This window comes from Petaurus breviceps, unplaced genomic scaffold (genome assembly GCF_028583685.1).
Source record: "Petaurus breviceps papuanus isolate PSGF00001 unplaced genomic scaffold, PetGlider_PUasm1.0 176, whole genome shotgun sequence".
NCBI classification, from domain to species: Eukaryota; Metazoa; Chordata; class Mammalia; order Diprotodontia; family Petauridae; genus Petaurus; species Petaurus breviceps.
In genome coordinates this window covers 2,121,954-2,137,012 of record NW_027185771.1, presented here as the reverse complement: position 1 = coordinate 2,137,012, position 15,059 = coordinate 2,121,954, and the positions used below count along the sequence as shown (strand labels likewise).

The window sequence follows — 15,059 nt, the reverse complement described above, 5'->3', positions numbered from 1 at the left end:
ATCCATCCATCCATCCATCCATCCATCCATCCATCCATCCATCCATCTGTGATAGTAATGGAATATAAAGATTCCCCTGTATTGGCTTGGTTTTCAAATTGATTGTGTTAAACCCCAGAGCTTGTTAATCCCACCTGTGGGATGGACTTGTTGACGTGAAAAGAGAGTCCTGAACTGGGAGGAGCTGGTGATGTAGATTTGGAGAGACACAAGAGAGAGGCAGAAGAACTTTTTGGAAGCAGCACCCTCGTGGAGGCAGAGAGAGAGAGACTGAGAGGATTGCTGAGGGCCACTTTGAATTGCCCTGGACTTTTGAGACCTGCCCTGGAGCTGCCAAGGACTGAGGAGACATGGCTGTTTTCCTGGTACTTTGTCTGTTTTGATGTTGTTTTGCCAGATTTGTCCATTGGTGAAAGACAGTCCTGTTGTTGAAGAAATCCTGGAACCTGGCTGTTGGTTAAGAGCTACTGAGACCGTCCTGCAGACAGAGAGTGAATACTGTCCACTGGTGAAGGACAGTGCTGTTGTTGCAGGGGTCTGGGAACCTTTCTGTTGGTTCAGAAGCCCTGAAGAAGGATTTCTTCCATCCATCCACCCACCCATCCATTCATCTAAACATCTCTCCATCTGTCCTTCCTTCCTTCTATCTCTCCATTAATCCTTCTTCACTAACACTTTGATGGATTTGTGATCTCTTCCTTTGACAGTGTAGAACATACTCATTGATTCTGATCTATACTGTGCATCTCTTGTCCAGGTCTTTCCATAAAGAGTCACAGGGAGTTCACCCAATATGCTGGGGATCCTCCTTCAGGTTTATGAACAAGTTAAATTGCTAGTTCCATATGCAATGTGTTTCTTTGTTATTTCTCATTCTTGCTCCATGGTCACCCAGTCTTGCCCTCCCAACCTCCACCATGCACAGCGATGTCTTTTACACCACTTCTTGTTTGCAGTTTATCATTGGTAATATATTGTTTTTTTTGTTGATGCCCATTGTTTGTTACTACTTTTAGTGACCTGCACATTTTATTTTTTAGAAATCGAATATTCTACAAAATGTAGCTATATTGGTATGAAAAAGATAGGTTTTTGTTTTAGGGATAATCTTAGGGTCAGTGTAAGTACTATTCATACCTCTCCTTACTTTCAGTTCTGGACATCTCAATCCCTCCCCACCCTTCTAAAAATTCAGTAGAAATATCATTCATGATTTTCCCTATCACTTACCTTCTCTTCCTTTAAATATCTCAAGAATTAATTCTCTCGTCCTTAAAATGTGTTCATGAGATTTGAAAGTCATTTAGTTTAATGCCTTTATTTTACTGAAAAGTCATCTAAGACCCAAAGAAATTAATTTATTTGTCCACTGTCAGGGAGTATGTGTTAGAGACAGGATTTTGACTTAGATCTGACCACTGTAATGCGAATGTAAATTTTAAAGATCTTCCCTGCCCCTAGGCTAAAGTGCACCAGAAGCCTGGGGAGGGAGGCTTGTTTTTCAGTAGATACTTTTTGATTGGCCAGTGGGTCAACAAGGTTGTTACATTCTCTGAGCCAGGAGAAGGTTATATAAGCCCTGATGTGTAGCTTTGTTTTGGGACTCACTTTGAGAAATATTCTTTGATTTGATCTGAATTCTGGGAAGCCGTTGTTAAGAGTCCCCCGGCTTTGAAAAACCCAGAATGTGGAAACCCAGATGTTGACTGGGTATGGATGTAATGGTTGGACAGTTTGGAAATCTGTCTACTTGATGTTTCTGTCTTGATAATTATGCCTGTATACTTTGAGGTTCAGGATGCTGACCTTTTCTCCTGAACAAGGTAAATGATATATGTCTGACTGATTAAAGTAAGCTTGTTAACCCATTTTGAGTTGCTTTCCTTTAACAATGCAGATCCAAGAACCTGTGTGAGCAGGCACCCTGGGGACACTGGGGTGCTTGCCGCTACAACCACTTAGACAAGTGATATCTGAAATTACTACATTTATTCTATGCCACAAAATAATGACCAGTCTCTATTTTTACCATCATTTGTCTTGTCCCAGAAACCTTTATGTGTCTAGGTACCAATGCCTCCTCTCCACACCAAATCTGCTTTTCATTAATTTTGTAGATATTTCCTTCCTTCCTTCCTTCCTTCCTTCCTTCCTTCCTTCCTTCCTTCCTTCCTCTCTCTTTCTTTCCCACCCATCTATCATCTCTCTCTCTCTGTCTCTCTCTGTCTTTGTCACTCTCTCTCTCTCTCCCCTCTCCTTTCCCCCCATATCTCACCCCCAAACACGTACACACATACATATATATGTATATATACACACATGTATGTATATATAATACATATACACATGTACACATATAACACACACTTACACATACATATTATATTATCCTTTCCAGTAGAGTGTAAGTTTTTTGAAAGCCAGGACAGTTTTACTTGTATCTTTGGATCCCTGGTGCTTAGCAGAATGTCTGATTCACAGTAGACTGTTTTTGTTCAGGGCAGTTTATAACTAATTTTGCCTCTTTGTATCTCTACTGCTTAGCATGGTGCTTGGCATTTTGTGAGTACTTGATAAAACTTGTTGAGTTTATTTGACGAGGCACTTAATAAATACTTGTTGATTGTTTGGTTAATGGGTACCCTTTGGAGCTGCCAGGACAGTCAACTGCTGTACAAATAATATCTCCTGTAGATAGCTAGATGGCCCAGTGGATAGAGAGCCAAACTTGGAGTCAGGAGCAAGCCCCGCCTCAGAAACTTATTAGCTGTGTGAGTGACCTTGGGCAATTCACTTATTCTCTCTCAGCCTCAGTTTCCTCATCTGTAAAACCATGTCTAAAAGTATAAAATTGTATTCAATGACCTCTAAGGTCCCTTCCAACACTAAATCGATGATGTTATGATGTGCCTTGTTCTTTGTTTTATAGTCCCATGGGAATTCAATCTGTGAATCCAATTCAAACCCAAGTCTACTGTCTCCAAGTCCAGTGCCCTTTCCAAAATACTTTTCCCCTCTCCAGTCTACTATTCTGTACATCTTTTAGGCACAAAATGTTGGCATTTACAATTGTATTCTTTTTTTCTCTATACAACTACCCAGTCTCTGGCTTTCCTCAACTTTTTGTGAATTTGAGGGATTTCTTAGCAAATTTAGTTTCAGCAACATTCATTTGAAGTGGCAACCAGATGATTCATAACTTTCTCAATCTCCAGCCTCTATAGGAGGTAGGAATAGAGGATTTCTAGGTGCTTCGTGTTTAGGCACAAGACTGACTGTGAGAGATTTCTTAGGCAAATAGATGAGAATGTAGGTGGGTGGGAAATCCTGGACAAAAGGGACAGTGATGAAGAATAAATTGATTATTGTCACTGTGTGTAGTGGCTACATAAGCAATACTCAGATCGACTTGCATGAGATCTCATTCATACTTGAAAACATGGCCATAGCGGAATATCTAGGAGGGGTTTTAAATACCAGTTAGCCTGATGAATGTATTCTATTAGATGGCTATTTATGCACTTAAATTTGCAACACTAATAATGTTGCATTAATTTAAGGGTTTTTGCATATAAAATATCTTACATATGGCACTTAGGAATTGCAAAATTTATTATGTCTTTGGTATTCATGGAACTAAATGCCCGATAAAAAATGCATGTCTCAGGTGGACAAAAAGCAATCATTTCAACACTACTTTTTTGAAAACTTTTTTTTTCAAATTCATCAAAGCAACTCTTTGTTGGTATTGATGTCCCTCTTATTGCAAGATTAAAATAGAAGTTTCAAAACTTTCTTCAAACAAAATTCTCTGTAAATCATGTATACTGAAATGAGGACATAGTTACTGAACCTGTTAGATGAGTTTTGTCCCAAGTTCATAATCCTCTGCCTGGGTTTTTAGGCCCTCAGTCTGATGTCGCCTCACCTATAACCTCTGTTATTCCCCAACATGGACCCTTAGTTCTTTTGATGAAAGTTTATTCATCAATTTACTTCCTCTTCCTTTTGCTTTGTTCGGGCCTCTCCCTTTTCTAACATTAGCAGATAGGATCATGGTAATGGTCTATACTTTTCTTTTTTCTGTTTCCACATGATTTTAATTTCTTCTGCTTTCTCACCCCCACCCCTTTCTAGCTTCCTTTTACACATTGTCTCCCCCTTGCCCCACTGCAGTGTAAGCTCCTTGAGGGCTTGCTCAGTGGTTCATATAGTTGCCAGCACATAGTAAATGCTTAATAAATGCTTTCTGACTTGACTTGAGTTTTGCTAGGTCTCTATATTTTGAAAGTTTTCATTCTGCTTGGTTTGGAGAAGATATTTGGTATAGCAATTTCTGTTTAAAATATTTTAAAATTTCTATGGTTAAATGGTATGCCTGGGTATTGTGGGTAATAGTTTCTGCCCGTGGTTTGGTTCCAGTTTAAAGCTGAATTCTCAAAGATATTTTGAGGTCTGCCTTTGTGGTGTGGGAATTGGTCTCTGTTTGCTTATGAAATCTGGCAGATTCTGAGGTATAATTGTAGCTACCAGAATGTTTCTTGCTAGATATTTAAATAGTAAGATCTAATGTTGCAAAGTTTCTACTATTTCCTGGCGTAATCTATACTTATAACAAATCTGAGTTCCTTAAAGATAATCTCTCTGTAATTTCTGGTGGTGATAATCTGGGTTAGAATTGCTATCAAAGGTCCTCTACCTTTGTTATTTATTTTGCAGGTGTGGAAACTGAGGCTTAGAGAAATTCAACAATAGGCCAAAGGCCATGTAAAATAGGATCCATACCCAGGACTGTCCTGACCCCAAGTTCTTTGATCTGCTGTCCATCCTGCCTTTTAGGACACCTGCAGAGACTTTGTTGTTGTTGTTCAGATGTTTTTCAGTCATGTCCAACTTTTTATGGCCCCATTTGGGGTTTTCTTGCTAGAGATACTGGAGTGGTTTGCCATTTCCTTCTCCAGCTCATTTTATAGATGAAGGAATTGAGACAAAGAGGGTAAAGTGACTTGTCCAAGGTCACACAGCTAGAAAGTGTCTGAGGCTAGATTTGAACTCAAGATGAGCCTTCCTGACTCCAGGTCTAGTGCTCTATCCACTGTGCCAACCTTACAGAGGCTTAGGATTGATATAGTGTTGATTAATTGGCATTAACTGTATATTGAAGTAAATGAATTGACCTTTTCCTTTGCCTTTGCCTTCTCCTGTCTTGCATTAACCAATCTGAATTTATAGTCACTTCAGCTGACTTGCTGACTTGAATTTACTTTTGCTAAGTCTCTATATTTTGAAAGCTTCTCATTCCACTTGGCTAGGAAAGGGAGAATATTTGGTACAGAAACATTTGGCATCAGCTCTTCAGCTCTCCAGGCCTCCATTCCTCAGTAGGTAAGGGTGTGGCATGCTGAGTGTAGACTGCCTTCCACATTTCAGGAGTCCACCATATTAGGTACTTATTAGGCCCTGTAAGTACCAGAGATTGTGCTGATACTGGTCCACAGGGACCCCAGGGTGCATCTAGAAGTTTCTGCCATCCCCAATGGCTGCTCTGTTGATCTAGGTTTCTGTCTGACAGCCTCATTATGGCAAATGCCACTGCAATCCCATTCACATTAAACAGATTCTGGATGAAAGCTCAGGAAAACCCAACGTTTCAAGTCCAGACATTTGAAATTGCTTGTGCAAATAAGTTCCAGCTTGCTTTTGAAAACTCAGGGTTATATATGCCTCTGGTGACTTCTTTCAAGACAGTGAAGGAATTCTCCTCCAGGTTTTCCAAAATATTACTCTTTAACATGGGCCTGACCTCAGAAAGAAAAAAATCCAAGAGGAGAATATTTTTTGAAGATATTCTAAACAAACTATACATTAATCATAGAAGTTGAAGGATTTTTTCTCAAAATTGACATTAATTGGAATGACTACATACAAATTATATATATGTGTATGATAAATAAATGAAATGCATAATAAAAAGAGAGCACTATCATTAAGAGAGATTAGGAAAAGCTTCTTATAAAAGTCAGGATTTAGCTGAGACTTAAAGGAAGCCAAGGAGACCAGGAGATGAAGATGAGGAGGGAGAGAATTCCAGACATGAAGGGCAGCCATGCATGGAGTCAGGAGATGGAGTGTCCTGTCTGAGAAATAGCAAGGAGGTCAATGTTACAAAGTATGTAGGCATATTATAAGGAGGTATAAGGTATAAGAAGACCAGAAAGATAAGGGCACAGGTCATGAAAGGCTTTCAATATCAAACAGAGGATTTCATATTTGATTCAGCAGTAATAGATAGTTATTGAAGTTTATTTAATAGGAGAGTGAAATGGTTGGAGCCGAACTTTAGGAGGATTCATTTGACATCTAAGTGGAGGATAGATTGTGATGGGAAGAAACTTGAGGCAGGGAGACCATCTAGCAAGCTATTGTAATAGTCCAGGTGTGATAGTGTGGAGGGTGGAGGAGAGAAGGTGGCATATACAGGAGGGGTCATAAAGGTAAAATCAACAGGACTTGGGAACAGACTGGATATGATGGTGAGAAAGAGTGAGGAACAGAACATATTGTATAATAGAAGTTTTATAAAAATGTGAAATGTTTATAATTTTAAAAAATGAAAACACATTTAATTATTTTTTTTTAAAAAGAGTGAGGAACTGAGGATAAGGGCATACATACATGGATGGTCCAAGGGAAAGTGATCTCAAGCATAGATAGCATGTGGGAACTCCTGGAAGTCTTTTTACTTGAGTACTCAAGATGTATCTCTTAGGTATGGTAGAACTTTTCTGGAGGACTCTGTAAGCTTTGAATATGCATCCCACCTATCCCAATATGATACTACATCCAATGATATGGGAATACTCCTAGGATGGTGATAGGAAAATGGGAAGTCCTCTGAACCTCTTAAATTCTGAATCCTTACCTGGTCAAGTGAATGGGGAGGATACTGAGACCAAGACAAAAGCCAAGACCTGAAACTCTACTCTTCCCTCCAACTGATTTTTTCCTTAGGAGAGTAGCTGGAATGCGGTTTCCCTTTTCCTTGTTCCAAGTCTTAGTAGATCTGAATTGAGGCAGCTAGATGGTGCACTGGAGAGAGCATTGGGCTTGGAATCAGGAAGATTCATATTTTTAAGTTCAAATCTGGCTTCAGATACTTACTAGCTGTGTGACCCTGGTCAGGTCACTTCACCCTGTTTGCCTCAATTTCCTCATCCATAAAATGATCTGGAGAAGGAAATGGCAAAACCACTTCAGTGTCTTTGCTAAGAAAACCCCAAATGGGGTCAAGAAGAGCAGGACAGGACTGAAAAACAAACGAACAACAAAAGGCTAAACTGGCTGCTATTTTATAGACAACTCCTAGCATATGACTTCGCTTCCTCAACCAATCCAAATATGCTTTTTTATACAACATCACTGTAGTCTTTGATTAGTTGAGGCATATTCTCACCTCATTACAATATCACTTACTTTAAATGTGGCGAGGTGATTGGATTGGTTTCCTTAACTGATCCATTCTTACAGACAGGTAGTAAGTAGCAAAGCCATAGTTTGACCCAAGCTTTCTCCCCAGATTTAGCCTTCTTTCCATTGTGTTATACTGTCTTTAATTGTGAAATCCTCACCATTTACATGTTATATATTTTTTGCAAACAGGTTGAGAGGCAGAAGTGAGAGTCTTCTTATAAATATCACAGAATCATAGAATCAAAAATCTGGAAGAACCTCAGGTTTCATCTGGTTCAATCTCTACCAAACCAAAAATATAACAACATTTCCAATAAATAATTATCTGACCTCTGCTTAGAGACTGCCAATGGGGGGGATCCCAGCTACCTTCTGAGGAACATCATTTAACTTTTGATTAGTTCTAATTAGTTAATTAGTTTCCCGACATCAGGTATTAATTTGCCTCTCTACAACCTCATAGATTTGTACTCTGAAACTAAGCAGAAGAGATAATATCCATGTAGCACTTAGCACAGCGCCTAGCATACAGTAGGCACTTAATAAATGCTTATCCTCCTTCCTTTCCCCTCTTCCCCCAAATAACAGTCCTTCAAAAACTCAAAGAGAGCAACCAAACTCTTCTAAGTCTTTTCTTCTCTAGGAAAAACATCACAAGTCCTATAATATTTTCTCTAGTCCTATCATCCTGGTCACTTTGATTCCGTCTTTTCCATGTCTTTCCTAAAATATGGTACCCCAAATTGAAGACAGACTTTTGATGTGACTTAACCATGATACGATGTAGCAGAATCATTATGTTCCTTCTTAGAAGTGCAATACTTCTATTTTAAAAATATTTTACTATTTTTCCTAGTTGCACGTAAAAAACAATTAAAAAAATTTTGAGTTCCAAATTCTCTCCCTTCCTCTCCTTCCTCTTCACGAAACAGTAAGCAATTAAGATATAGGTTATACATGGACCCAATGCTTCTCTTAATGCTGTTAAAAACATCATTCACTTTTTTGACTGTCATGTCACATTGTTTATTCATTCACCAAAACCCTCAAATCTCTCCCCACAGGAGCTGGTGTTTAGATATTCCTTACAGGCATTTATTTGTAAAGTTGATTTTTTGAACCCAAATGTGGAACTTTGCATTGTTCCCTAGTCAACATCATTGTGTTAATTTTAGCCCATTATTCTGAATTGAGACAAGTAAAGGAATATTTTTTAAGCTCCTACTGCGAGTCAGGCACTATCCTAGCCTCTCCAGATCTTTTTTTGTTATGGAACTTGCATCCAAGCGTATGAACCACCACTCTAAGTTTTATATCATTTGTAAATTTGATAAGTGTGTCATCTATATCTTTATTGAAAACATTTATAAATGACAAAAATTGAACAGCATAGGATCAAAGACAGCTGGGGCACATCAATAGAGATCTTACTCTAAGTTGACGTTGACTTATTAATGATTACTCCTAGAGTTTTGTTAGTTCCAAATCCACCTACCTGTCCTATAACCCAGATTATGTGTCTCCATATTATCCATAAGGAAAGCAGGAAAAACTTTGTCAAATATGTTGCTAAAATCTAATTGCACCATGTGTGCAACACTTTCCTGATTAAAGAAAACAAAAAAAAAGAACCAAGTTTGGTCTGGCACAACCTATTCTTGATTTTGCCTTGCTGTCTTTTGGTGATGACTATTTCTTTTTCCAAGTATTTACATGCCATCCCTTTAATAATATATTTGAAGTCAAGCCCACTGGCTTATAGTTTGCAGACTCCTCCCTCTTCTTTCCCCATCTTTCACGTTGGAATATTTGTCCTTCTCCAGTCCTACAAGTACCTCTCTTATTTTCCATGACTTTTCTTTTCCCCCCTCCTAACATGAAAGCATTTATTTGAGGTCATCATAAGCCAATGAAGCTCTCTTTCTCCAGGTACTGACAATAGTCTCCTTGGATTGCCAGGGAGAATATATAAGCCTTCTCCACTGCCTCTGTTGGGAGCAGGTAGGGGAAAGAAGGTTGGGTATCATGGCTTTGACAATTTTAAAAAAGGAATAAATATTAAAGTTGAAGATACGAAAAAGATTTCATACTTATCTGATTTAGGTACTTCACTTTCTTTTTGGAGAGCTGAGTGATTCTAACAGAAGCCAACAGATCCTAATAATAATGCATGATTTAATAATTGTCATGACAAGTAAAAAAATAAAAACCACAGTCACAAATAGGCCTAAAAAACTTTGGGGATATTTATCTCCAACAAAGCGATTGCTTTTCACCTTCACTGTTTCAGTTTTAAAATTCAAAGTCAAGAGCCAAAAAAATCCCTAACTCCCACCCCGAAACCCAAATAAACCCATGCTAATCTCCTCTTGCTTTTTGGACAGTTATCCTGTCACACCCTTGGATAAAAACCAAACAAATCAAAAGACGAAGACATGCACATTGAGAAGTGTTTGTGCATAGAAAATAGACGTTGCAGATTCATCATCTTCTCCTTTGCTGCTTCACTTCTGCCAGACGTGAAGGTCAGGATAGAATCTCTAACCCAGACAGTGTGTCCAAGTGAGACCATGATCTTGGTTTTTAGGGGGCTGGGGGTTTGGACTGGAATCTCCTGTACTGTGTGAGTAAAGCTTGGTTCCACAGTGGGACTAGCAGACAATATGGTATTGAAATACAGATCCTTGTGGATGACAACTTTTCATTTCATGATTTACATAAAGGTAGATCAATGGGATTCTGTAAGAATTCTGTTTGTAGGAGAGCTCCTGGGAACACACAACTTCTTATTTTAAAGTTATTTGAAGGAGAATTCTGGGAGAGTTTGGGTAGAATGCTTCTTCTATTCTGCCATCTTGGCTTTGTCTCCCATGCTTGAGGAGACCTTCTAGAAAGGATGTTGGTAAGCTGAAGAGAGTCTAGAAAAGAGTGACCAGAGTGGGGAAGAGCCTCAAGACCATGCAAGAAGAATGATTGACCTGGAGAAGAGAAGCCTGGTTCAGGGGAGTGCATGAGAGCTGCCTTCAAATGTCTGAACAGCCGTCATGTGGAAGGGGGTGTTAGATCTCCCAGAAGAAGAGAACTAGGAAGAGACTTCGGAGGTCATGTAGTCTACACCATACCCCAAATCCCCAGGATAATGTGCTCTACAGATGGTCACACTGAAGACCTCCTATGAGGAGGGATCGAGTAAACAATGGATAGAAGTTGCAAGGAGGCAGATTTAGGCTTCATGTGAGTAAACAATTCCTAATAATTTGAGCTCTCCAAGGAATGAGTCACTTTAGGAGGCAATGAATTCTCCCTCTATAGTCTTCAAGTAAAAAATTGGATGGTTACTTCTCAGGTATATTTTAAAGGGAATTTTTTGTACAGATAAAGCACAGACTGGATGACTGCTGAGGTCCTGTTCAAATTTGAGATTTCTGAGGGTTCTACCAAGTTGGAATGGACTGGTAGTTGTAGCCTAGAAGTGCAGTATGTATACTGCCAGAGAACAAGCATGATTGTGTTTAGAGAGGCTTTTCCTCAGACCATTGGCCATAGTATGACCAACTATTCAGCCCAGAAACTCATGAAGACCTTTAACCAAGGCATGGAAAAATCGGGGGAATGGCAAAATCACAGATCTTTAAAATTTTGTCATATTCTCCTTGTGGGCAGTGACTGTGTCTTATCTTTATTTTGTATTATGTAGCATCCACGGGTAGCTGGCTGGTGTAGTGCATAGAGTGCTGGGCCTGGAGTCAGGAAGATTTATCTTCCTGAGTGCAAATCCAGCTTCAGGTACTCGCTAAGCTGTGTGACCCTGGGCAAGTCACTTAACCTATGTTTGCCTCGGTTTCTTCAACTGCAAAATGGGGATAATGATAACACCTACCTTGGATCCAATGAGATAAATGTGTAAAGTGCTTACTTAGCCCAGTTCCTGCCACACAGTAGGCATCATACAAATGCATATTGCCTTCCTTGCCCCTGCTGTGTGATCGAATCCCATATTTAAAGGTTTTAAAAATTGGCATTCCATGGTCACTTGTGTATAAGAATGTTTCATATTATGATTTGAACCAGTTACCCTACAAAGAATATGTATTATTAGAGCATTAACTCTTTCTCTCTGTGTGTATATATGTGTGTGTGTGTGTGTGTGCACATGCTCACACACATATTCCACTTAAGGAAAATTCCAGGTATCACCTAGTTTAACAAATATGTATTCTGTGCAGAACACTGCGCTCAGCAGTTCTGGAGATAAAAATATTTAAGACACAGCCCCTACTCATATGAAGCTTAATATCTATGAGGAGATCAAACATACACAAAAGAGATTTAAGGATTCTTCTCAGCAAATCTAGGAACAAGAGATGGGTGATTAGAGAAGCAGTTATGGATGTGATATAGGAGTGACCTTCCAGTAGATAGCACTACAGAACTGGAAAGGATTGCCTTGGGAGATGGTGGGTTTCCCATGTCAGGAGGTTTTCAACGGAGACTGTAAGGCCACTTAGCAGGGATAATATAGTGGAGATTCCTGAGAGTTGAACTAATTGACCTCAGAAGCAATTTTCAGTTCTGTGATTGTGGTTCTAATTCCTTTTTTGTTTTTTATTAAGAATCATTGTTTAGTATTATTATCGGTCATAGGCTAATTAATGGATCCAGTTCTCTCATTCTACATACCTACTCTCTCACTCATATCCTTTTGTGAGGAATGCATAATGAATGCACAGATAATATTTGCTTCTATTTCAAGTGACAGAAGGCAACTACCAGGCTGTGTCATGTCTGATGTCTTATCCTTGGGTTTTATGGAATCCTAGAGCTGGAAGACATCTTGGAGGTCATCTAGCCTTATCCCAAGAGATGAGCATTTCTGATAGTTGACCATTTAGTTTCTTCTTATAATATAAAAATTATTAGATCCAACTTACACAAAGTATAAGGATTGCTCTGAAAATAGTACTATGTATTTACCTCTAAATCCTTTCCTTTTGAATAAAAAGAAGAAAAGTCTATGATTAGAGTTCAGCAATTAGTGGCAATACCTATTGACCATGGTCACCATGGTAAATAACCAAAGGCAGTTGCTATTCTCATCACATAGAATGTCTTGCTAATAATAGTCATGAACTGCTGTAGATGACGTTGGTTTTGGGTTTTGATTTTCCTCTTGAAATACTTGCTCATGAGTTGTAATGAAAACCAACAGCTGTATTCTTTATACTCCTGTGGTGACTCAGTCTCTTAACTGGGCTTACAAAAATAATTCCAGAAAGGAGGCATTCTAAGCTATATTGGTATTAAGGCAAACATTTGTTTCTTACTTACTAAATAAGATGCATTTACATGAGCTTTGCTGCTGCATTCTAAGGAACATGAAACCTTTCCATCTGACTGGCCACTGAGACCTTCTATGTGTTGTTCCCCCATTAGACTGTGAGCTTGTTGGGAGCGGGGTCTTATTTTTCTCTTTGTATCTTCAGGGCATAGCACAGTGCTTTGCACAAAGTAAGCACTTAATAAATGTTCCTTTCATTCATTCATTTCCACACACTTCCTTCCATTCCCTGGGAATTAAATAATTTCTCTTTTGACAATTTTCAAATATTACTCTACTATAATACCAATGAATAGTAGAGTTTATTAGGTGAGTCAGACTAAACATTTGTCTAGTTAATAGCTTATATAAAAGATTGACTCCTTAATTGCAAAGATGTGCAGAGAAAACCACTGCATTAGTTAATCCATAATCATTTTCACAAGAGGTCATTTGCACTGATGAAATTCCTGCCACAAGTCTGGTTTTCAACTATTTGTTAAATTAGTTAAGAGTCATTTCTGTTTGGTATGAACTACCAAGACCTAGGTCAAGTGCTCAACAACTCAGGCTTTCAATTTACAGTCCAATTGACCAGCTAATTATCTCAAACCAAAGGCACTTGTTTAATTCATTGTCTGTTTTTCAAATTAATAATGATTTTTAAAAAGATTTTCATAGTTTGAGAAATAACTTACTAGTTGTTTCCCAGAACTATTCTGAATTTAGAGTTTTACCTTTTCAGTTAATAAGAAAAATCTACAAAGGAAAGGGGGAGAGTGGAGGTGGACTCAACTCAACTGCTAATGATTCTTTTCCCCAGCTATTTACCATTAACTAATGTGAATTGACTAATGCAGAAGCTTTCTCCACACAACTGTTTAATTAAGGAGTCAACTTTTTAGATAAATGATTAAAAGGATAAATATTTAACCTGAATCTCACCTAAAATTTCATTGGTATCAGAGTCATGGGATAGTGTATGTTATTGACCAGTATCAGGCTGCTTTTAACATCTATGCATGCAAACACTTATGCTGTTATGATCATTGGTACTTTTTCATATTGCAGGGTAGGGCAATGGAACTGAACCTTCGCTTCTAGGAAACCTAAGTTGTAACAGGTCATCAGATTAAGAGGACTGGGAGAAGGGAGACTACAATAACTAACAGAGATTTTTCCAGTGGAAAAGAAATGTTTGAAAGGTGAGTTGGAGAAACCTTTCATCTTCACAGGACAGGAGTTTCTTAAATTAAACACCTCATCACCTTAATAGGTTGACAGCATTAAGAAAATTTATAGCTGAACATAGTGATAGAAAATCATTGCTTGTGATGAGAAATTTCCCTTGAGTTGTAATAAAGGATATTTGTACTCTGTCTTTGAGACAGTCAGTGAGTACTGAGTGTATTATGAAATTTGATCTGGCATATAGACATTTGTCAAATTCTTTGATTGATTCATGTTTAGGTAGTCCTATTAAGAATGAAAATGGTACTCTTATTAATATAATAGTGATGACTAAGCCAATCTTATTCTCTCTTCAATGATACCAAATATTCATATCTAATGTCTGAAAATGGGTTTATTTTTGGTGTCCAATCTCTCCAAGAATTAAACATACTATGGGTATGGTCAGAAAAGGAAATATTTAGCAAAAGAAGATGGAAAACCTGTTGGGGTGTTGTGTAATCATCTTTAGGACTCCTTAACCTTTGATTACTTGACATCTTTTAATGAAGCTTTTACTTGTATGCTTATTAATAATAATGGTAGCATGATATCAATAGTAATGGTAGAATAATGGACAGTAATAGGGTTCCTATTTGAATGTTCAGGATTTTTGAAAAAGGGAGTAGCTGGTTTTCTTTCTGGACTGTTTTGAAAATGTCACTAGATGAATTCTTGAGGTTCCCTCTAGCTCTGTGAATCTATGTTTATAAATGTATATGGTCATATGTATATAGTGTTACATATACATATATCTAAATATTGATATTTCTAATGGTGACTAGACTTGAGGAGTAATCTTAGGGACCATAAATTTAAGCATTAAGTTTTAGGTGAATTATTAAGTATTTTAAAAGTTTTAATGGAGGTGGATGCAACATATGGAGGCGGACACAACCAGGGTGAGCCTGAGCAAGCTGATTCACCAACCACAGGGGCTATTCCCAGGCCTTTCATCGCAGGACTGGGGATCTGTCAGAGCTGGGTAAGAGACAAAAACAGGGTCCGCAGCACCAATAGCAGCTACTCCTGGGGCCATCAA

General features: G+C 38.3%; 1 long non-coding RNA gene across 1 annotated transcript in view; it reads left to right on the top strand.

Annotated features, from left to right (window-relative positions):
* Positions 1-15,059, top strand: part of LOC138159258 (uncharacterized) — a 1,259,001-nt gene that overhangs the window by 179,666 nt on the left and 1,064,276 nt on the right. Inside the window, exon 2 of the long non-coding RNA XR_011167854.1 lies at positions 13,859-13,992. This is a non-coding gene — a long non-coding RNA (uncharacterized lncRNA). The remainder of the gene's footprint in view (positions 1-13,858; positions 13,993-15,059) is intronic.